Here is a 25,421-nt window from a genome sequence, read left to right on the forward strand (position 1 = left end):
ATTTTTCTTTTATGAAATAAATTCTGATTGATTGCTTTGGGCTGCTACACTTTTTATCATTATTAGAATAGCCTGTATGTTCAGGAAGACTAAGCGTAGCAGATACAAGCACTTAATGCTAATAAGCCTTACTAGAATGTGTAAATGACTTTGATGCTAAAGCCTGACACCACATAAAAGTCGTTTTTCTCAAAGTTCCTCCTCCTCCTTGACCAAGCAGAACTGTGGCATTTCATGCCAGGGATTCTCAGAGTTCAAGTGGATTTCCACCTGCCAACTCTTCGGTGGTATTTCTCACTGTATCAGGAATCAACACAGCGACACTTCCAATCCAAACTGTGCTTTGCTCTTTTCTATAACCGGCATTGATTACACAGCAGCCCTGACTAGTAGTGGAAGCTAAAACAGCACTTGTTTGCTTCGTTCTCACTTTTTAACTGAAAAGAGGAAATGCTTCAGCAATTTGTGGTGAGTTTTTCTGACATACAGATATCCTTGGCATGGGACTGTTGGAATCCTGCTAGTTATTGCAGGCGTAATAATATTAATTGGTATGATACGGAAAAAGGATCCAGCAGCGGTTACAGTATAACCCTCCTTGGTTGACAGGCCACATTTTTTTGTCTTGGCTGCAGTTGCATGTTTAAACAAATAGACATTGCTTCATATTAAATAATGAAATATGGTCAAAGACCATAGAAACATAATCTCATGATAATGATCTAGGGGGCTTTCACATGTATTTATATGCATTAATGCACCCTTATATTGCACATTACCACATGCAGCTTCACATGCTTGGGAAAGTTTACCCACCTTTTGTGTATTTTAGGGGAATGTTTTGAAAGCTGTAAATGTGACGTTCCCCAAACATTCGCTACAGGTGTATCTTCCTGGTGCATGTGTTTTAAATGACATATTTAAAATTAATTCACCTGCAGTGAAGGAATGCTTTATAAATATGTCCCGAATGCTGATCATACACTAGCTAAATTATCGTTCGAAAACCTGTCATTTGGTCCGTTCGTACGTTTTTTGTCCAGTTAATGGGCACAAATAGAAAATCAGTTTTAACTTTTCAGAGCTGAAAAATCTAGGGAACAGTTTGGAAAGTTCTGCCGAACGAACGATAAATTGAAAGGTTAATATGTTTCTGGCCCAAACTGTTTGCATTAGGCATATGTGACAAAGCAAATGAAAAACGGATTCATTTATGTCCATTGAACGATTTATCGATCAAAATTCGGTCAATACATGTTGACAAAATCATTTGCTCTTACAGGCGAGTGTTCTTTATTCCAAAACGAGTTTGAACACAATTTTCCAGCTACTGTATGACCAGTATAAGTGTAGGTTCACACTGCGGCCGGTTTGAAATTATGCGAATTTAGCTGAACTCTCACGATTTCAAACCAGCATTATTATTTCGACTTCAGGGGGCGATTTCACAGATATCTGTGCGGGTTCCTGCACAGATGTCTATTGAAATCTCCCCCCGAAGTCGCCAAAAGTAGTGCAGAAACCACTTTTGGGAATAAGTGCGGCGCCGTAGAAGTCGGTTTTGCACGGATTCGGACTGTGCCATTGCCGGCAATTGGCTCCGATTTGACCAATCGCATGTCAAATCGGACCGATGTGAATGTGGAATAATCTACATTTTTGTTCATCTGTTACGTAAAGGTATAAAACTATAGATTTGCTTTAGTGCATATGCTCTGCAAACACACATAATTAATATGATAATTGTAATTTTGTGTGTTTGCTTCTAGGGGCATGATTCACAATCACAAAATATGCACTGGGCTGCAGCACATCATTGTGAACTAACCAAATTATAATAAAAGCAAGTTCTATTTTAATGCCTGTATGGAAAAAGAGAGGTGTTAAGCTGCAGATTTTATATTCCAATTAATTAAAATAGACCTTTCAGAAACTTTATAAGTATGAAAAAATTCTTGACATGCCACAATATACAGCAACTCACGCAGAGGGAACATTAATCTACATTTCAGAACAAAGAGCACACATCTGTGCATGCTACTTGCGCTGAGACTGCTTTACCACTGACAGCTGGGGGTCTAAGACAACTGATCAGAAATTAGTGGGAATTTTTTTTTACAAAAATTCCCACATGCAATGTGCATTACAGTGTGTAAAAAAAAAGAATAAGTGTAAATAAATAAATAAAAAAAATACAATTTTAGTTTATAATAAAAAAAAAAAAACAGGAGCAGGAATTTTTTTAAAGCAGTGTACCAAATGAAACCTTTACATGCTTTATGTGTCATAATGCAGCATTTATTTAGGTAGCAAATTATTCATAGAGTTACCGTCAAGTTAACCAATGCACACTAAATTTGTTCTCAGGATCTAAGATTCATTGAACTCTGATCATGAAATGGGATACAAAGGGGGAGATTTACTAAACCTGCTGCACACAGCATCCGGTGCAGCTGTTCATAGTAACTAATCAGTTTCTAAGTATTGTCAAAGCTTAATTGAACAAGCTGAGGTTAGAAGCTGATTGGTTACTATACACAGCTGCAGCAGATTCTGTTACAGATCTTGCACTCATATGTTTACAATATCGTTGACTTTAATTTATCTACCTTCATCCTTAACATGAGCTCCTCTTAAGAAGAATGTGTAATGGCTTTGCACATAATGTATTTATCGTTATAGTCAGAATTCTTAACCACTTAAGCCCCGGAAGATTTGGCTGCTGAAAGACCAGGGGGTATTTTGCAGTTCGGCACTGCGTGACTTTAACGGACAATTGCGCGGTCGTGCGACGCTGCACCTTATCGAATTTGATGTCCTTTTTTTTCCCACAAACAGAGCTTTTTTTGGTGGTATTTGATCACCTGTGCGATTTTTTGATCGTGCGCTATAAACAAAAAAAAGAGTGTCAATTTTGCAAAAATAACAATATTTTTCACATTTTTTTATATGAAATTCCCCCCAAAAAATGTATATTTATAACATTTTCGGCCAATTTGTTTTATGCTACATATGTTTGGTAAATAGAAAAAACACAAAAAGCGTATTTTGATTGGTTTGCGCAAAAGTTATCGCGTTTACTAACAAAGGGAAAGATTTTTGTCATTTTTGTTGCTTTTTTTTTTAACGCGTAATGGCGGCGATCTGCGATTTTTTTTGCGATACTGCAGAGTGTAAAATATGGTGCAGCTGTGCATGGTAGCCAATAAGCTTCTAACTTCAGTTTGTTCAATTAAGTTTTGACAAAAAAAAAACCTGGAAGCTGATTGGTTTCTCTGCATAACTGCAGCAGATTTTGCACTCTCCAGTTTTAGTAAATCAACCCCAAAGTGACATTCTATTCATTTCCATGCACGGCCACTTAGTTGAGCTAAGTGACCTTGCATAAAAATGCAGGATCGCACAGAGACCTGCTGAGCAGTTCCAAAACATGCAGCTGTTTTGTATTTTTCCGCACCACTCCCTGTGCACACCACCCCAAGGAAGTGCAAATGGGGAACACAGAAAACCATTCCTATGCAGAAAAATGCAGCTCTCTTCACAAGTATGAACCAGCCCATAAATACGATCCAGGAGGAGCTATTGGGACTGACTTACTAAAGGCAAATGGACTGTACACTTTGCAAAGTCAAGTTGCTCCAGAGCTTAGTAAATTAGGTAAAGCGTCACTTTGCAAAGAATACCCAATATCAAGAAAAATTTAAAAAAACAGCATTTTTGCTTGCACATGATTGGATGATGGAAGTCAGCAGAACTTCCCGTCTTTTACCAAGCTCTAGGGCAACTGCACCTGCAAAGTGCACAGTCAATTTGTCTTTTGTAAATCAACCCTTGAGGCTTAATTTTCACACTTTAACCACTTGCCAACCGCCCGCGGCATATATTTTGAGGCAGGATAAGTCGGCTGCGCGAATCGAGTACGGCGGTTCGGGGGAGCGCTCCTAGGCAGCAGGGATGACGATCCACGGGATTACCAACAGGCACCCGTGATCACTCCCCGCTGAGTGAGAAGGACGGTCAGCTGTTGTAAACACAGCAGACCATTGTTCTGTCTGAAATGATCACAGAGCGCCTGTGATCCTTCTATATAGGTAGAAAGCTCTATTTGTATGAAAAAAAGGACATCAATTTTATTTAGGTACAGCATCGAGCGATTGTCCGTTAAAGTGCCAAATCGCAAAAAAATGGCCTGGTCATTAGGGGGCAAATTCTTCCGGTCCAGAAATGATTAAATACTGTGTTTTTGTCAAAGGAAGCCTGCTGTTTAAACAGCAGGGCTCATCCCTTATCTCATGGCTCAGTTACAATCAGACAAATTATGCCTTAAAGCAAGTAACTCTTTAGCTAACCCATAGTGCTACGGGAATCTTTTTGTGGTTTATTAATAAATATTTACTTGTAAAACCAAGTGAGCATTCTATCTAGTAAAATAATAGATAAACAATGGTTTATTGTGTATACATGTAAAAGAAACCTATAGTAAATTGATCTATAACAATTATAGTTACCCTTTAAACTTTAAATGTATTCACAGACTAGCAGTATAAATGTACTGCTGCAGTGGAACAGATAACATGATGATGAGTGAGGGTCTCTGGAATGAAGTCATAAAAGTGACTGCTCTGCATACCTGCCCACCAACATACAGGAAAATATAAACAGTGGAGGGGCATTAAATTACAGTGTGTAGTAGGCTGAAAAGCTGTGTCATGTAGGAAGTGGAACCTTTGCCTTGTATTTATGAAAGTCTATGGGTAAAGCAGAAAGCCTATTTAAGGCACACTTTGCTATTATTTAGCACAGTTGTTTAGAAATAGAATTCTGGCAGGGCACGATTTTTCATGAACCACACAATAATAGGCATTGATAAACTATTTATAGTGCATCCAGAAAGTATTCACAGCGCTTCACTGTTTTCACATGGTACAGCCTTATTCCAAAATGGATTGAATTCATCATTTTTCTCAAAATTCTTCAAACAATACCCCATAATGACAATGTGAATTAAGTTTGTTTGAAATCTTTGCAAACTTATTCAAAATAAAAAACTAAAAAAATCACATGTACATAAGTATTCACAGCCTTTACCCTGACACTCAAATTTGAGCTCCGGTGCATCCTGTTTCCACTGATCATCCTTGAGATGTTTCTACCACTTTATTGGAGTGCACCTGTTGTAAGTTCAGTTGATTGGACATGATTTGGAAAGGCACACACCTGTCTATATAAGGTCCCATAGTTACCAGTGCATGTCAGAGCACAAACCAAGCCATGAAGTCCAAGGAATTGTCTGCAGACCTTAGAGACAGGATTGAATCAAGGCACAGAACTGGGGAAGGGTACAGAAAAAAATCTGCATTATTGAAGGTTCTAATGAGCACAGTGGCCTCCATCATCTGTAAATCAAAGACATTTGCAACCACCACAACTCTTCCTAGAGGGGGTCACCCGGCAAAACTGAGCAATCAGGGGACAAGAGCCTTAGTCAGGGAGGTGATCAAGAACCTGATGGACACTCTGACAGAGCTCCAGGGTTTCTCTGTGGAGAGGAGAGAGCCTTCCAGAAGAACAACCATCTCTGCAGCACTCCACTAATCAGGCCTGTATGGTAGAGTGGCCAGATGGAAGCCACTCCTCAGTAAAAGGCACAGGACTGCCCTTCTGGAGTTTGCCAAAAGGCACCTGAAGGGCTCTCAGACCATGAGAAACAAAATTCTCTGGTCTGATGAAACAAAGATTAAACTCTTTGGCCTAAATGGCAAGTGCCATGTCTGGAGAAAACCAGGCGCCACTCATCACCTGGCCAATACCATCCCTACAGTGAAGCATGGTGGTGGCAGCATCATGCTGTGGGGATGTTTTTCAGTGGCAGTAACTTGGAGACTAATCAGGATTGAGGAAAAGATGAATGCAGCAATGTACATAGACATTCTTGATGAAAACCTGCTCCAGAGCGCTGTGGACCTCAAACTGGGGCAAAGGTTCATCTTCCAACAGGACAATGACCCTAAGCACACAGGCAAGATACCAAAAGAGTGGCTACAGGACAACTCTGTGAATGTCCTTGAGTGGCCCAGCCAGAGCCCAGACTTGAACCCAATTGAACATCTCTGGAGAGATCTGAAAATTGATGTGCACCGCCACTCCCCATATAAACTAATGGAGCTTGAGAGGTCCTGCAAAAAAGAATGGGAGAAACTGCCCAAAAATAGGTGTGCCAAGCTTGTAGAATCATACTAAAAAAGACTTGAGGCTCTAATTGGTGCCAAAGCTGCTTCAACAAAGTATTGAGCAAAGACTGTGAATACTTATGCACATGTGATTTTTTTATTTTTGATAAATTTGCAAAGGATTTTAAACAAACTTATTTGACATTGACATTAGGGAATATTGTTTGTAGAATAGTGAGGAAAATAATGAATTTAATCCATTTTGGAATAAGGCTGTGACATAACAAAATGTGGAAAAAGGGAAGTGCTGTGGATACTTTCTGGATGCAATGTATACACACCTATGAAAAAAATAAAAAAGAGGTATTTTCCACTGGATCAACCACAGTAGTTTGGAAATTACAAATCTGATATTTCCATTGCCTTAACGCACTTTATCACCAAATTCACCACAAGGAAAATTGGTGCAGTCCTGTGACTAAATAAATTGAAGACATACCTATACCTGGGTGAAAGAGGTAACTGTAAAGGGCAAAGGTCCTTTTAGTACACTCTTCCTTTAATTAATGCCCTCACTACCCTGAATGCAGCCCACCTGGTTAAATACTTACGTGACTACTTGATCCAGACATCCTTGCTGTGGAGCTGTTCTAAATATAAAGTTGTCCTTGAAAACTACACTTGATTGTCATAAAAAGGGAATTTCTTCACTGTAAAATGCAAATTTGATTTCACAAAAAGTTAATGATGTATATCAAAAATTTATTAGGCAAAAGACAAAAAGTTTTAAATTACATAATTACATAATTAAAGTGTTAACCCACAACAGTCAAATCAGTTAGTATATTCAGTAAAGCATGCTTGTTATACTCACTGTGGAACCTAAGGGAACCTCTGCATTGTGTAAAAAGGCTATTTGATCCTGTATTCTCTGTTTCACAGTCTCCAAACCATCTGCTTATAGAACAGAGCTTTGGGGGAAAGCTGCACATGCTCAGTTTGTTGTGTATTGTTATTGTTAGAGAGGTTTTTTTTTTTTGGGAGAGTGCATGTGATCAGCACAGGGCCAATCACCACTGTCCAAACAGAGGATCAGGGGTCCTGCAGCCTCATAGGACAATCAGGGGAGAATTAAAACTCTTCCTACAAGCTTTAGCCAGTGCTCTGCTGGACACTGATAGAAGGCACAAGACTGCTACCGTGTTTCTCAAAAATAATTATATTAATTTTGGCTACAAAAGACACACTAGGGCTTATTTTCAAGGGATGTCTTATCTATGTCTCCTGTCTTCTCTCTCCCTCTCAGCTCAGGAGTCATCCTTATAATGACATCTTTTATCACAAAAATAAACCTTAGGTAAAGTCATTGTAAAAATATGTAATCCGTTTTGTAAAAAGATTATATGATGTTCAGTGAGTCTCGTTTTGTAACTTTAACCACCTTGGAGGTAATCCCGAGCGTGACTCGGGTGGATTTTTCATTGCAGGATCGGTAACCCCGAGTCACGCTCAGGGTAGATGTGCAGAGAGCGCAGCGGTGTTCTCTTACCTTCTCCTAGCCGAGAGTCCCGCCGCTCCTCCGTCCTCCGTCGGTGTGATCACTTCCTAGTTCCGTTCCCTGCAGCAGCAATGCTGCATGGGAGCGGAACTAGGGAGGGAAATTCAAGAAAAAAAAAAAAACACATTGCACAAAACACAAAACACATTTTATATTATATATATATATATATATATATATATATATATATATATATATGCACACACACATATATATATATATAAAATTATATTATTGATTCAGTTATAATTCATGCGTTATATATTATATATATATATATATATATATATACACACACACATACATATATCTATATATAATATATAATGCATGAATTATAATCTAATCAATAATATAATTTTATTATATATATTATATATTAAATAATAAAATAATATTATTGATTCAATTATAATTCACGCGTTTGTGTTTCAAATTTATCACATCTGGGATGTCTACTAGACTCTTGTTTTGGTCAGGTTTAAGTCAGTAATTACTAAGAATTGTAGGCCTATAATACATAACGCCAAATTTCCATGAAAACAATTGTACCGCTTTTGGTATGTAATTCCTGACATAATCATACCGCCAGGGAGGTTAAAAGAAGATTATATAATGTCCAGTGTGTCTCCTTTTGTAACTTTATTGTTGAAAATACCATATTTACAGCACCCAGCTGGGTGCTCACATGATCTGTCGGGCTCTTCTTATCCACTCCGGGTACTGCCGAGGGAAGGGTCGAGATCCCCGCTGACGCCAGCCCCACTCCAAGCACTGCATAGGGATGGGCCGCTGACATCAGCCGGGAGGAGAGGAGATCTCTGACAGGTTACGTGAGTACCAAGTTACAAAAGGAGAAACACAGAGCATTATATAATCTTTTTGCAAAATGGATTATATATTTTTACAAGGACTTTACTAGGGCTTATTTTCGGGGTACGGCTTATATTGCAGCCCTCCTGAGAAAATCACATTAGGTCTTATTTTTCGAGGTAGGGCTTACTATCAGGGAAACACAATATATAATGCTGATGAGAAAAGGTATTTAGCAGTTTATATTTACTAAAATAAAGTCCATCCAGTTCAACCAACAAAGATGCATCATTGAGCTTGAGCAGTAGATGTAGTTTGCCCTCATTTTGGCTGAACCTGTAAATAACTCTGGAAATAAGATATTCCTTATATTTAAGCATCTTAGTTAGTTGAACAATCACTATGCATTTTCTCTCTCAGTAAGTCACCACCAGTTTAACCAGGGGAAGCTTTGGGGGTTCCCAACATCACTGTAGGTAGTTTGCCATAGTGCATCCGAGATGTAAATGCTTATCATTTATTGGTAAGATTGAATGTGTCTGAGAGGGACTTAGGGCATACAAAGTGGGTGCCAGTCAGAATTTATGGAGGGGGCAGGACTTTGGGCCCCTGATGAAGGGCAGCAAGCTGGAAAAATAAAACTTGGATTTATGGTAGACGTCAATCTGGCTATCTGCTCTGCAGACAAGCCTGGTGGATAAATAAAGCGTAACTCCACTTTCATGAGAAAAAAAAATAGCAAACAAAAAAAAAACAATATAGGGTATACAATTGCAACACAAATCATATTGTAATTGAATGGTATTAAAAATTACCTTTCTTTTTCAATCTGCAGCTGTTGTATTTTCTGAAATTGCAATGCAATATGGCTACCTGGAGATGTTCTGTACACAGAATGTGTACTGACCACACCCCAGAAACATAATTTCCTGCTTGTGTGATTGGCTCACCAATTTTCCCAGAAGTGTGCCTAAGATACAAGTCTGATTTCTGGCATCCCCTGCAACTAAAATATCATTTCTGGTGAGATACTCTCAATATGAACATGTCTAAAGGGATGCAGGCCCAGCAGATTTCCTCATTAGAGCTCTGCAGCTGATAGATAATTATGTAACCACTCCCATTTGACTCACTCAGCACAGAGGAACAAACAATGATTTCTTCAGAATAACAAAAAGTAGGAATCTGCAACAACTTATTTATTTATTTTTTAAATATTTTTATTATATATAATAACAAAACAACAACACACAACACACGCTGAGCATAGCATACAAATATGAAGGTACATAAAGTTATGTTAGGGCATGACCATACAGTGGGTACGGAAAGCATTCAGACCCCCTTAAATTTTTCACTCTTTGTTATATTGCAGCCATTTGCTAAAATCATTTAGGTTCATTCTTCTTCCTCATGAATGTACACATAGCACCCCATACTGACAGAAAAACACAGAATTGTTAACATTGTTGCAGATTTATTAAAAAAGAAAAACTGAAATATCACATGGTCCTAAGTATTCAGACCCTTTGCTCAGTATTTAGTAGAAGCCCCCTTTTGATCTAATACAGCCAGGAGTCTTTTTGGGAAAGTTGCAACAAGTCTTTCACACCTGGATTTGGGGATCCTCTGCCATTCCTCCTTGCAGATCCTCTCCAGTTCTGTCAGGTTGGATGGTAAACGTTGGTGGACAGCCATTTTTAGGTCTCTCCAGAGATGCTCAATTGGGTTTAAGTCAGGGCTCTGGCTGGGCCATTCAAGAACAGTCACAGAGTGGTTGTGAAGCCACTCCTTCGTTATTTTAGCTGTGTGCTTAGGGTCATTGTCTTGTTGGAAGGTAAACCTTCGGCCCAGAGCACTCTGGAGAAGGTTTTAGTCCAGGATATCCCTGTACTTGGCCGCATTCATCTTTCCCTCGATTGCAACCAGTCGTCCTGTCCCTGCAGCTGAAAAACACCCCCACAGCATGATGCTGCCACCACCATGCTTCACTGTTGGGACTGTATTGGACAGGTGATGAGCAGTGCCTGGTTTTCTCCACACATACCGCTTTGAATTAAGGCCAAAAAGTTCTATTTTGGTCTCATCAGACCAGAGAATCTTATTTCTCACCATCTTGGAGTCCTTCAGGTGTTTTTTAGCAAACTCCATGCGGGCTTTCATGTGTCTTACACTGAGGAGAGGCTTCCGTCGGGCCACTCTGCCATAAAGCCGAGACTGGTGGAGGGCTGCAGTGATGGTTGACTTTCTACAACTTTCTCCCATCTCCTGACTGCATCTCTGGAGCTCAGCCACAGTGATCTTTGGGTTCTTCTTTACCTCTCTCACCAAGGCTCTTCTCCCCCGATAGCTCAGTTTGGCCGGACGGCCAGCTCTAGGAAGGGTTCTGGTCATCCCAAACGTCTTCCATTTGAGGATTATGGAAGCCACTGTGCTCTTAGGAACCTTAAGTGCAGCAGAAATCTTTTTGTAACCTTGGCCAGATCTGTGCCTTGCCATAATTCTGTCTCTGAGCTCTTCAGGCAGTTCCTTTGACCTCGTGATTCTCATTTGCTCTGACATGCATTGTGATCTGGAAGGTCTTATATAGACAGGTGTGTGGCTTTCCTAATCAAGTCCAATCAGTATAATCAAACACAGCTGGACTCAAATGAAGGTGTAGAACCATCTCAAGGATGATCAGAAGAAATGGAAAGCACCTGAGTTAAATATATGAGTGTCACAGCAAAGGGTCTGAATACTTAGGACCATGTGATATTTCAGTTTTTCTTTTTTAATAAATCTGCAACAATGTCAACAATTCTGTGTTTTTCTGTCAGTATGGGGTGCTATGTGTACATATGTATACACATGAGGAAGAAGAATGAACTTAAATGATTTTAGCAAATGGCTGCAATATAACAAAGAGTGAAAAATTTAAGGGGGTCTGAATACTTTCCGTACCCACTGTACATACGTACGACCAGTATGGAAAAAAGTTAACCTGCCAACATCAGTTTACACCGTACAGAATGTATTCCAGTCCAACTAGCATCTCAGTTCATGCCCCAGACATCCACAATGCAGGACAAAAAAGGGGTATTGAGTCGCGCTTCATGAGAGTGGCAACATATCAAACCATCAACAACACTAGAGTAGCGCCAACCAAGAAAATAAATAGAGTTCCTATGGGTTTGTGGGAGTGCTCGAAGCCTTGGAGGGCTCCGTCAACCATTTAGACCAAACCTTTTTTATTTATTTATTTCAGGTACTTATATAGCGCTGTCAATTTACGCAGCGCTTTACATATACATTGTACATTCACATTAGTCCCTGCCCTCAAGGAGCTTACAATCTAAGGTCCCTAACTCACATACATACACAGTAGGGCCATTTTTTTTTATCATATTTGCGGAGGCATCCCCTGTTGGCGTAAGTATCTCTATATAATGGCAGGCTATTATTTATCAATTGTTTCCAGAGTGAAAGTGGTGAGGGCATAGGTTTTTTCCAATGAAGAGCAATAGCCTTTCTAGCATAAAATAACGCAACAGTCGCCAACAAACGCTCTGTCCTTGTGGGCAGAATAGGTTCTGCCAATCCCAGCAAATATATAGACATTGAAATCTGCAAGGGGAAGGAAACAAAGGAGTTCAAAAAGGGCTATCGCCTCCTCCCCAAAATCCCACAACCAGCGGACAAGTCCAAAAGATGTGTGAGAAATCCCCTGGGGTCCCACCACACCTCCAGCACCCAGAAGAGAGCGTGGAGTTCATTTTGTGGAGTCTATATGGTGTGAAATATGCACTGTGCACCACTTTAAAGGAATCTGCAACAAAGTTTGTTAAAATCTGTGTACAGAGATCACCCAGAGGGGAATGTTTTTTTCTCAACAAAAGTGGAGTTACACTTTAAAATATTTAAATGCCCAACCTATAAGAATGTTAGCCAGAAAACCCTGCTTTATATGCCTCCCTCCCCTTCTTTGTTATTAGGGGCTTGCTTTCTCTGATTTCCAAACTAAGCTCTACCAAATGTCACCCCATCTAAAAAGAGGGCATGTTCTTTTGTGCCATATGTTTCTTGCATGTGTATATCACAATGAGAATGCGGATATAAGTCTATGTATGCTTTTGTGTACTGTTTGAGTAAGGACTATTTTCTTCTGAAACGTGTAGCTTTTATAGTTGCTCCAAAAAAGTAAAATTTTTGACAGTATCTATCAAGAGTGTAGATCTACCTGTTTGTGTGGGCAATGGCAATCAAGGGCAATGTAATTGGATAAGTGTGCACGATGTAGCTCAAAAGTCAGGATGCAAAGTCCTCTGAAAAAGTGAAACTAAATCAGAGGCGAACAAAAGAGAGTATTCTGACTAATAAAGGTGCTAACCTAATACCCAGCACTTTTACTTTTGCAATCAATTATTGCCAAAATCTAACATACAGCAGCAAACTCTCTCCCAAATTGCAATTCTAATTAAAGGGAATAATTCACTAAATGCCAAGACTAAAACTGAACCTAGACATTTAAATTGGGATTAGTAAATTCAGCTTATTTTTATCAGCAGACGGATAGTATAAAGGCCATTGCATAAACTGAGTTGATTTTAATTGACCTTTTTATTAAATGCAAAAAGTAACCAGTTAATATAACTAGGCATATAACCGTGTATTCCAAGATATTTTACATTTTATATATTACAGATCTTTAGCATAAGACTGTAATTTGGCCTGTTATTGCCCTAGTGAGCAGGAGTAGTGCTCCTTGGAACCTGGAGGTGCAGTGTTAAATTAGTGACTGCAAATATAACACATACAGTATAAGAAATCAAAGTAAAGAATGTATGCATAGGTTGAACTCTCTAGTCCATCATACAAGAAGGTCAGGAGGACGAGACCTCTGAACTTCTCGCATGAGATAAAGTTACTGTCATTGCACAGTCCCAGAAGAAATTGACGTGCTGTGTACTTGTCACTCTTAAAGCCTTGATACCAACCAATCAGGCAAGGAATTTCTACATATTTGTGACTCAGGCAGGATTTATTGTTTTTGGTGGTATAGTGCTATAATGTCTAGGGCATGATCAGGACAAGACATAGTAATCAAGTACTAAAGGTTCAAGGAAAAGGTGAGACATTATCAGTCATTATTTATTCTTTTTTTGCATTTTGAGCAGGCACCCAGTTTCAATATGATTATGCTTGCAAACTACGCATACAGCACAACTTTAGAAACTGTGCAGTGTTAGTGCATGTCTAGATGTCACTAGAAATTTTAGAAATTAGCTGATGTCTAATCAGTGGATGTTATTAGGAAGATGTGTAATTTTGCATCCAGCATCGTTGCCAAAGCACACAGCAACTAGTTCTTACGAATACTAAATGTTTGTTTTAATTTGACATGTAATAAACATTCACTGCACATCAACCACATTAGACTGGTTTCAAAATATTGAAATAGAACTCATAAGGGACTATTGGAACTGCAAAATTGCAGTAAATATTGACTGGTGATGATTAGTGTTGTAGATGGCCCAAAGAGGTGAGGTTGACAAATGAACATATAGTGTATTGTGTAATTAAGCTACATTTAACCAGAAATAGTTGCATATTTTGTGTTTTTTAAACTCTTATATGTAACATGGTAAAAGTAAAGTATTTGAGAATACATGATTGTGCCTAATGTTGAATTAAAGCTCTGCATGCTGATATAAAATCTTTTATATTTAGATAGTTTTTTTGCTTTTATTTACAATGACTATTTTTCCATTTCCCGGTTGATTGAGACACTGGTGGCCTCACAGCTGCCTCCTGGGAAGTTCCTGCTGCATGTTCTGTTTGGTAGACCCAGAATTCTAGGCAGAGTTTAAGGAAGCAAAGGGAAATACATTTGTCTGTTCTTGGGGAAATTGGCTACCATAGGAAGAATGTAGAGAAAAATTAAAAATAGTGTATGCAAACGATTAACAGCTTGCAATTATTTATAAGTATCTATTCGTAGACTGCAATTACTAAACATTTCTAATGTTCTAGATGCTTTTGTTGTAATTTCTATGGGTGAAGTATCTCTTTAAGAGTGCTCCTAAAGCCCAACTCAAACCAACTGCTCAACAAACCAACAACCAGCCCAACCGCTCAAACCTGCTCAAACCTGCTCAAACCAGCTCAAACCTTACAGCATTTGTAACCCTCACCCACTGTATTCAAAACATAAATAGTTTTGGCTGGGGTTGACCTTTAATCGTCAAACCCTTAAAGGAGATTTTCCATAAAAATCTGTCTCTGTTTTGAACATGGCTTCTCTGTGTACTATCAGGGAAAGAAACCCACATTTTACAGCCAGATTACAAGAAAGAACAAAGCCTTCATCATACTGTTGCTTATTGAACTTATTGGACTAAAGGATGAGCAGTAAAATACATTTGTTTCCTTAAAGAATCATTGTATCTGATGGTCGGAATGATATACTAGTAGCTGTGACGTTTTTAGTTATATACGTCTTCCTTGAGAAAAGGACATCACACATCATGATATTATTTTATTTCTGCTGTTTAAACAGTTATTGGCTGAAAGGTTCCTTCAAATCTACTCGGGCTCTTTATCTTTCACTCCAAACAGAATCAGAATATAGCATAGTTGTGTTGAAGCAAAAGAATGATATACAAATATGATCCTTTGTATGTGTGTCTTACAGCTTTTCTAAGCCCCTATTATTTGGTATAGCCATGATCATAAAGCTGGGAATCTACATTAATTGTGGTTTATGCTGTAAATTATTGATTGTTCTACTAGTGGAATTATCTCTGAGCAAGTATATCAGTCAGCTTCCCTACCACTGCCATCTTCTCTGTTTCTTCTTCTTTGTCACCTTCCTTTTTTGGCATTGACAAAGCCAATGACAAAGCTCCACATTCATCATCTACAAGGCAGTGTCTACAAGCATTATATATATAAAAAAAGCTTTATAGGAGAAAAGAGAATGATTTTTTTGCCAGTAGAGACATAAATAGCAGTTGATTACCTAAAGAAAAATGATATGTTCACATTGCAAGGGAATGTGGCAAAAATTCACTTTCCAAAGAATACCCAATTATATGCAAAGACATGAAAAAACAGTATTTTTTTGCTTTTCTCATGGTTGGATGATGGAAGTCAGCACCTCATTCAGCAGGCTGAAGGGATATTCCCTTGCAAAGTGAAAATTACCTTGCAAATTGAACAGCCTACGTGCCTTTTGTAAATCAACCTCATAATCATCCCCCACCTTAGCTATTCACCTAAAGAAGTCACCTTTCTATGATACTTGATGCATGTGTGTTGGCACTTTGGTTTGCCAGAGACTTTATATGGAAGATTACAGAGCCTTGAAAGGGTGACTATAACTTCACAGGGGCAAGCAAGTGATGGTTTATGTGAGGACAATCTATCCACCAATTGGAATGCACAGATGAGTTTTAGAGTTTTTTTTGGAAACTAGACAGGGTCAACCACCGCCAAGTACAGATGGTGACAAAGGTTGAAACAGGAGTATAGTCAGGAGAAAAGTCAGAGGTCATTGCTAAGGATAAATAGAAGCAACCATAAAAATCAAACAGAGAGCATGGATATATTTAAGAATCTCAGCAAGGTCAGGGCAAACCAGAAAAACAAACTCTACAATGGGCAACTAGGAGCATAAAAGTTCAAAACAAATTAGGAAGTGTGCTGGGACTCATTGACATGCAGGTGATCTTGGTTAAGCTTCTTCATATGAACAGCACAACTGAGGGTATAGAAGGAAAATTAGTACACATATATGGACACCAGAGGGGGAATCTAAAGTGCTGTATAACCAAGCAGGGGGAGATGAAAAGCAGTGAAACTCAGGGAAAAAACAGCACCTTAAGAAACTCATGCTAGGGAAACAGAAGGCCATCTGCTACAAAGAGGAGTTAGGATGATTGCACTAACTTAAACACATTGCTGTTTTCTTCTAATGGCAAACTCTAATCAAAATTGGTGATTAAACCATGAGATACTCACAGGGAACACAACATACCTACTCAAAACTCTTTCAAACATTGTTTTTATCTAGGGATTGCTGTAGTTCAGCAATAATCTTCCCTTCAACCTCCCCCCAGATGTGATAAAAGACAGACATTCTGAAACAATCTCTGTAGGCTTCTTTAAAACCCAGAAAACCTCAAGTAAGAAAAATGCCAGAACGAAGATGTTTCACACAGATATCAATCAAATTCTAAATGTCCCTGAAATTTGAATGGGACTGGTGGCATGGAAAGCAGACATAGGACCCAAACTCCCAGCAGTCCTTTCTGATTTTCCTATTTCCTGATTTTTTCTTTTCTTTTTTTTTTTCTTTTTTTTTTTTTGCTTGTTTGCTTTCTGATTTTGTGTTTTTTATATTCCCACACAGTTTGATACTTTGTATTTATATTGTAAAACAGAATAATCATGACCTGCAATTACTTACACTCTAGGTAATTTCTCGCCTGCTTAAGTTACACAATGGGGTTGATTTGCTAAAGGGAAAAAGACTGTAATTTGCAGCTGCTCTCTGCAAGTGCAGTTGCTCCAGAGCTTAGTAATGAGCAGAAACTCTACTGACTTCCATCATGCAATCATGTGCAAACAAAAATGCATTTTTTTTTAAATTTTCCTTGCACATGATTGCGTACTATTTGCAAAGTGAAGCCTTACCTCATTTACTAAGCTCTGGAGCAACTGCACTTGCAGAGGGCACAGTTTATTTGCCTTTAGAAAATCAACCCCAGTGTGTCTGTATATGCCTGCCCTGCCTTCCTTGCCTTTAAAAGAGGTCGAAACCAAAGCTATTGGGTTGATTTACTAAAGGCAAATAGAATGTGCACTTTGCAAAGTGCAGTTAATCTAGACATTAGTTAGGGTCCTTTCACACGGGCTTTCTGCCTGGCAGACTCCGTTTTGCTCAGCGGGGGGGGGGGGATTGATCCGCCGATCCCCGCTGAGCAGGTGGAAGACAGGTCTGTGTACGCTCACTGTGCAAAGACAGACCTGTCAGATCACTTCTCTCCTCTATGGGAGATCAAAAGAAAACAGACTGCCTGTGCGTTTTCATCCGATCCTATCCAATCCGATCGTCCAGACTGATGGAAAATAGGGTTTCCATCCATCTGGATTTCACGGACAGGATTGGATTGGATAGCAGCAGGTGTCATCAGAGATGTCATTGATGACATCCGCTGCCCCATAGGGGTGCATGGAGCATCCGATCAGGTCCACCTGAAAATCTGACAGGCGGACCTGATCGGAAAGCCAGTGTAAAAGGGGCCTAAATGAGCAAAAGTTCTGCTGACTTCCATCATCCAATCATCTGCAAGCAAAAATGCTGTTTTTTTAAATTTTCCCTGCATGTAATTGGGTATTCTTTGCAAAGAGAAGCTTTACCTCATATTCTAAGCTCTGGAGCAACTGCACTTTGCAAAGTGCACAGTCTATTTGCCTTTGGTAAATCAACCCCCATGTTTTAAGAGTGAGTTTTGGATTCTAGGAACACGTCTTCATTACTGATCTTATCCCTGTGTGAAGGGCTGCTCTAAGTACACTATTCGTTTGGTTTCATGCCAATGTTCTTCAACGCTTAAATTTAATATTTTCTGTAATATAAAAATTTAAAAAAGGAGATAATTTGGCTGTGATATTATAGTTACTGTTTAAAATGCGTGTCAAAATAGTTCATCAAATGTATACATAAGTGTGAAAAAAGGCCTTAGGAAGTGCGACTTTAATCTGTGCAAAGAGCACTCTGGCACTCTGACACACACATTCCTTTGTAATAATTGGAGCAGATCCTTTGTACTGCCATAAATAGACTCCATACTTATTAGACATTTTTTTTTTCTTTGTTGTTAGCTGATGCTGCACAACAGAGTCCAAATACTGTTGTCTAATTTTAGAAATCAAGAAGAATTGATTTGTGAATGACATGCATGAAGGAAAAGATAGTGTGACCGAAGCAGAAGAGAACAAACTGTCTAAATGGCTTACGTATACACTCACACATCATAAATAGACAAAAAAAAGATGAGGCACACAACACAAATTCATTTGTCACAAAGGAATAGGAGAAGGAACATAGAAAAAGAAAGGCTGGTGAAAACCACACAGCTCTAAAGGAAGGTGTTGAGAAGATTTACAATGCTTGAACTAGCTTCAGCTCTGCTATGTAGGGAAGTCAATTAGTGTACAGCATATAGCAAGAAGGTCTCCCTTTCGAGCGATAGATTTAGCTGCCTGGGAGAAGCACTTTTTCATACAATAGCCAAGTCAGCAACACACATGATAATGCTTATATCAGCAAGCCTCACATACAGGGTGCTGCAATTCTTCAGCTAACTTCCATAACTCTCCTCACTTTCAGACACAAGACTTTTAGCAGCAAAGCATCTGAGGAAAACCCTCATAAAAAGGTAAGTCCCTTTCAAAATGTTTTATGTTTCAACACAGGTTGGCTTACTGCCTAGTTGCTTGCTGAATCTATCTTGCATCTATTTAAGTGAACGATAATAGTGGTTAATAGATTTTTAAATAAAATATTTTAAATCTGCAAAATGTGAAATATTTTTGGGTATTTATCAAAATAAATCAGTTTCAAGTGGATCTCCTTAACATCCAATCACAAACAAACTGCCATCGCACAAAGTGAACTAAAGCGGTGGAGGCTTATTTTGAGTCTGTGCGATTGGTTGGCATGGTTTGCAAGCACATCACAAATACCTATACATGATTTACTTATTTTCCCGCACGCCTGCAGTTAAAATTGAATTATTGTTCAGTAACAGTAACATTCATATGAAGAGTGCATATTATTTAATACGTTACTAACAGATATCAGGTACTCTAGCATGTTTATTAACTGTAGTTTTATATTTCTATGGTGGGATTGCAAGCAAAGAAGGCTCAATTTGGCTGTGGGCAGGTGCAAAACTGCTGCTAGCCCTGTCAACATAACATTAATAACTTACATATTTTAGCTGTTTGAAGACCACCCAGCTGTATTGTTCCTTCTATACTGTAAGACCGGGAATGTTGACATTAAACGGCCACTAAATCAAACATACAAGTTATACAACCTCAAAAGCCATTCATTATTGTTACTGAAATGTGTATACATGCATGAAATAGAAAAATATGCTACTGCTTGCAAACTAGGACAATACAGAACTTTATTCATGTTTTTCACATTGCTGTGCTGCTGTGTAAAGAACATTGTATTACCCATGACCTCAGCCAATAACAGACGATTGTGTTGATTTTCATTATGACTACTGTACAGGAACTCAGCTGTGTACAGTGAAGGACTGTTAGGAAGTTAGGAGCCTGTGATGAATATAAAATGTGGGGCCTGAAGTAGGCAAACTCAATTGTGAGTGTAGTAAAATGTAGTTGTACTTTGTGGTGGAACAATTAAAAACTGATAGACTTTTTGACTTTTATATGTTTAGTGACCAACCTCCAAAAAAGTTTAGAAAAAGTCTGTATGGCCAAACAATCACCAACAATTAGCTTTATAAACACCTCTGCAAACAGTAAGATATTGTCTCTCTCCTACAGTAATGTAGTATTGGTAAAAAGTAGACCAACTGGAGGAGCCAAGGCAGAAGCATAATATACAGCACCTAGACATGGTGCCAATTTGGTTCTCACATGGCATGGTTGACTTTGCTGGGCAACTATGAAAAACTACAGCTACTCGGGGTGGTTTTATCAATTTCTGCTTTGCATTTACTAAAGAAAGGATTACAAAACCTCCCCAACAAAAAGAGGGCCTTCAGAGCTTATGGTGCAAGATGATCACCACATTAATCTTGGCCAGACTTGGTGTAGTGCTTGGCAAAGCTGCATAAGGTGATATAACATCCTTAAATGTTATATCTTATTCTCTAGATTGGAATGTAGCACAGTACAGTGGCTGTGCTTTACAGCTGCTCTGATTTCGGTGCAAGAGTATAAATAGACTTTGTTAGCAGACTTTAATTGTAGGTGTGCTACAGAGAAAATCTTTTTCAACCCTTGTTACACATATGGGACAATACCATACTCTGCAGGTGAGTTATCTTGTACTATAACTCATTTTGTTGTGAAGGAGTCTTACTGAAGGTAATTATAACCTAGTACATGATAGATAGATAGATAGATAGATAGATAGATAGATAGATAGATAGATAGATAGATAGATAGATAGATAGATAGATAGATAGATAGATAGATAGATAGATAGATAGATAGATAGATAGATAGATAGATAGATAGATAGATAGATAGATAGATAGATAGATAGATAGATAGATAGATAGATAGATAGATACATAGATACATAGATACATAGATACATAGATACATAGATAGATATTTTGAAGTTGCATTGCAAGCAAATGAAACCCCCATCCGCCTCCTCCCTATAACAGTGCCCAACCTACAATTATCATTCAGACAATGCATTGTTGCCTACCCATTGCCTGTTCCGTATTAAACATATATTATGCCCCATACACACGTGCAGATTATCTGCAGACTTTTGTCTGCAGACTTACCAAAACCATATAATATGAGGTCAAACCTAAACACTTTCAATTTGTATGCAATCCGGCAGGCCCTTGCACTACATAGAAAAGGTAAGTCTGCAGACAAAAGTCTGCAGATAATCTGCACGTGTGTACGGGGCATTAGGTGTATTAGGTGATAACAGGCAAAAGTAGAAAGGTGCAGCAGGATATAATATAGTCAGTTGAATGACAATGTAGCAGCATGGAAGATGAAAGGCACCTTTTCATTGACCTCTATTACCCTTCACCTTCTATCAGCAGTTGAAGGAATTGGCTTCTTGCCTAGTGGTTCTATTGTTCAAGCGGGCATGACTGTCTTCCTTTCAAGCCATGAGCAGTCATATAGGCTACTTTAACCAATATAATTATATAGTGAACAATGTTAAAGCCAGTGCTTGAATGGGCTACACGGGAAATATTTACAAGGACCTTTGATAAAATCCCACAGGAAAGAAATACAGGCACTTCCTTTTTTGACTTCCACCTAAGAATACTAGTTGTCTGTCTGTCCTTGGCTTTAATACTTCACTGACCCTGAACATGCATACATTAGAAGAGTGAACTTTCCTGGTCTGCATACTTATAGATCAGTTTCTCACTAAAAACTGAAGCTGCTTGTTTAGCATTTCTATATCTATCTTTTGTTACAGTTTTTTTTAATGTATAATATATTCAGACACTGACTTTTGAGGTTTTTAGGGTTGATTTACTAAAGGCAAATAGGCTTTTTACTTTGCAGGGGAATATTCACATAGCTTAGCAAATGTGGTGAAAATTCCCTTTGCAAGAAATACCCAATCACATGCAAGGTAGCTAAAAAAAAACATTTTTGCTTGCCCATGATTGGATGCTAAAATTCAGCAGAGCTTGCTTCACTTTGCTCCATAAGCTAAGGGAAAGTTCCCTTGCAAAGAGAAAATTGCCTTGCAAAGTAAACAGCCTTTTTAACCTTTAGTAAACTGACCCCTTTGTGCATTTAGTTACAGATTTATCTTTTTTAAATTTTTGTATTATTACTACAGTAGCATTACAAAAGTTTGAATAATGTGTTGAAGCCCTGGAGAATATTATGTCACAGCTTTCTTTTGCTGTGTGTACCTAAAGACCTTGTCTAGAACAGATAATCCTCCTCTAATACCTGCACTCTCATGCCTTCCTTGTTCAATAAGTCCTGTAAAAATGCTTTTCATAGTGCCCTCATATATGACTGCATTTAAATATCTGTAATTGAAAGTAGGCGGTTTGTGTTCCAAGGTGAAATTATATTTAGTCTTTCAATGAATTGAATAATAATAGCTATATGCCAGCAGATGATTGTAAAATAAAAAAAATTATCGACACACTAGAAAGCGTTTGATTTCCCATGCCCAAGCAGAGCCTGTAGCTCTGTATATATATAAAGATAGCATCTTTCCCCATTCTACTGACCCTTAAAAGTCTCTTATGCTGGCCAACAGTTATCATAAATTGTGCAACACCCTGTGTATAGATATGGTATAAAAAAGTTTAATTGAAGACAATTTCAAGATAATACAACTGTGGATGAGACAATAGCAAGCCTAATGCAAGGACCCCAAATATGCAATATACAACCAAAGGGTGAAGATGACTCACAGAAAAGTTCCTAGTCGACTCACTGTTGAAGACATGGGACCAGCCAGAATGGTGCAGAGGTACAGGTGGCCGGGCTGTACTTCAGGCCATGGAGATGGTAATGGAGAGGTGTCCCAGTGAGTCACGAAGGAGGACTGCCAGGCTCACATGGTGCCAGGGGGAAAAGAGGCAAAGGAGGAATAGATCAGTGGTAGTGTCACCATGGCCGGCCGCTTCAAACTGGAGGACCCCTCAGCGGCGGAAGCACAGCAGGAGGAAAGCCGGACGTGAGGTCAATACTACCAGGAGTAGCCATCCAAAGCAAGGCTTGAGCCGCTGCTGGTGGGTGGCTTGAACCGCTGATGGAATGCAGATTAAGTGCCGGTTCACATTTGTGCGATGTGGGAATGCTGCGAATATACATTGTGTTCCAGCATCGCATCTGCACCTCTGGCGAGTAAGGTGCGATTGCGGTGCGAATTCAGCCATACAAACTGTATGGCTGAATTTGCACCGCACAGAGATCGCATGTCATTTTAGGAGCAGTGCACTCCAAATTACATGCGATCTCTGTGATCGCACAAATGTGAACCAGAACGGAAGGGGGAAGAAGCAGAAGGGGATTGCAGTTGTCATTTGTAGTCCTGACAATGCGTTTCAGGTGGGGCCCTTCTTCAGATCAAGCTAATATATTGTGCTGGACTCTCCTAGATTAGCCTTGTCCATATTGCAGTTGCCTTCAGGAGGCTTACACAATTCCCTAATATAAATTCATACATCCTGGCAACATCCTTGGCTACAGTGGAACCATTATTAATATCTACCTTTAGGAGTTTCTGGCCCCTTTCTGCATTTTTTCACTTTTCCTGTCCCCAAAACTGTACATCTTTTATAGTAAAAAGCAGTGCTTTTTTTCTCAGAAAATAGGTGCAGGAACTAAACCACAACCACACTGTAGATGGCTCCGACTCTCCCACTTGCAGGGAGATTATCCAGTGGGGGTGTCGGCATCCGCACAGCACCTGCATCCCCCTTGTCCCCATCCTGCCCTCAGTAAGAGCTGCTCAGGAGATCGTATCTGTGGGAGCCATTGGGAGACCAGCTGTCACTTGTAAACCCAGAAGCTGGACTGTAAAATGAAAATGTAGTGAAGTAAAAGTGGAAGTAGGAGAAAAATATTCTACTCCAGGAAAGTACAGATACCGCCTTTCGGTACTTAAGTACAGTAGTGAAGTAGTTCTACTTAATTACTATACATCTCTGGCTCTTAGTACACTATTCGTTCGGCTTCATGCCAATGTTCTTCAACGTTTAACATGAATCTAAAGTGCAGTCTATTTGCCTTTAGTAAATCAACCTCAGTGCTTCCTGAGTAAAGACTCAACCTTGTGTCCTCCTTAGCTGAACATTTAAAATGTGTCTTCTCTGCAATAGGATGAACTGGGTTTACCTGCAATGGTCATTGATTCTCAGACATTTCAATTATTGTGCAAGCTTGTCTAAATTACAGATATTGTATGAAGGTCCAGTGTCAGTATGTACTTCAACTTGAAGGTCAACATTACTTGCAGTAATTTATGTTTCATTTTAACACTTACAGCAGTTCATATGTATAGCAAAAATAAGTATTTTCTGAGTGATGCTGGTGGTTCCATTACCACCCCTACAAAGTGATTGCTGCAGCATTAGAAATATTTACTCTGTTTCTGTGCAGACATCTATGTGCAATACTTGTAGTTACTCAGCAATTTTGTCTGGCAGTATTCCTTCAGAACAGACTTGTGACATTGCTCTTGACAATATACTGTATCAAGTTTTCCCCTGTGCAGTTCATTTGCTTCCACAGTAGATAGCAGACGGACTTGATTGTGGTCCTGGTGCCTTTTCCGCATAAACAATGTACATCTAAAGGCTTGACTCACATGTATGTACAGGTCAGCATGTTTGAGTCTCGTGTTAAAGCTTAGAATATTAGATTCAGGCATAAAAGAAAAGATGCTCAGTTCTATTCTATAATGCAAATGATGGTATCTATCCCGAGGTTAATTATACAAAAAAGTATTCATTTTTCCCGAACATATTTTTCTGGTATCGTAAAGTCCTACCCCCCCCCCCCCCCGTATTAATCCCCTTTGGGATTAAAACATTTTTGTATAGATTCAGGCATAATTTACACACACTAGGCTGCAGTAATTTTATATCCTTATGTAATGTTCAGGACTTTGATATCTGTTGTTCACCAGGCTGGTATCACCAGTGTTCAATACATGGCATGATTATTGCCAGATTTTCAATGCTCTTGCATTGATGATTTTAAAATGCTAGAAGAGAACACTGCACTGTGGAGCTAAGAGGAGAAAAACAGCTAATTTTTTTTATTTTCCAAAATTTGTTATTCAAGTTTTTCACAAATAACAGGAATACCACAACAGACAATGAGACATTGTAAGGAGAAGTCATAGCTGGGTGGCAACAGAGGTGAACAATACAATACCAAATATTTGGTATGAGGCAGAGGGGTGTTGTTAACCCACCCCTGACACCCCAACTGGGAGCAAACTGTGTCAGGGAGGGAGATAGCATTGCTCTTCTTTTATATCCAAACATTTTAGTGATTTTTTATAGAGAAGGGTAAGCAAACATGTGGGAGCAAATATATCGACAAATCAGGAAGGGTTGATCCTAGCGGATCAGACAAAACAGAAATAGGGATCATAGGTCGTAGAT

General features: G+C 39.0%; 1 protein-coding gene across 1 annotated transcript in view; it reads left to right on the forward strand.

Moving 5' to 3' along the window:
- Positions 1 to 422: 422 nt before the first annotated feature.
- The window catches only part of LOC309568222 (serine/threonine-protein kinase SBK1-like), a 74,943-nt gene continuing 49,944 nt past the window's right edge, over positions 423 to 25,421 (forward strand). The window contains exon 1 of the mRNA XM_082273884.1: positions 423 to 468. The gene's annotated coding sequence lies outside the window, so the exon portion shown is untranslated. The remainder of the gene's footprint in view (positions 469 to 25,421) is intronic.

Source organism: Pelophylax lessonae, assembly GCF_965119305.1.
Source record: "Pelophylax lessonae genome assembly, chromosome: 12".
In the NCBI taxonomy this organism is placed as follows: domain Eukaryota; kingdom Metazoa; phylum Chordata; class Amphibia; order Anura; family Ranidae; genus Pelophylax; species Pelophylax lessonae.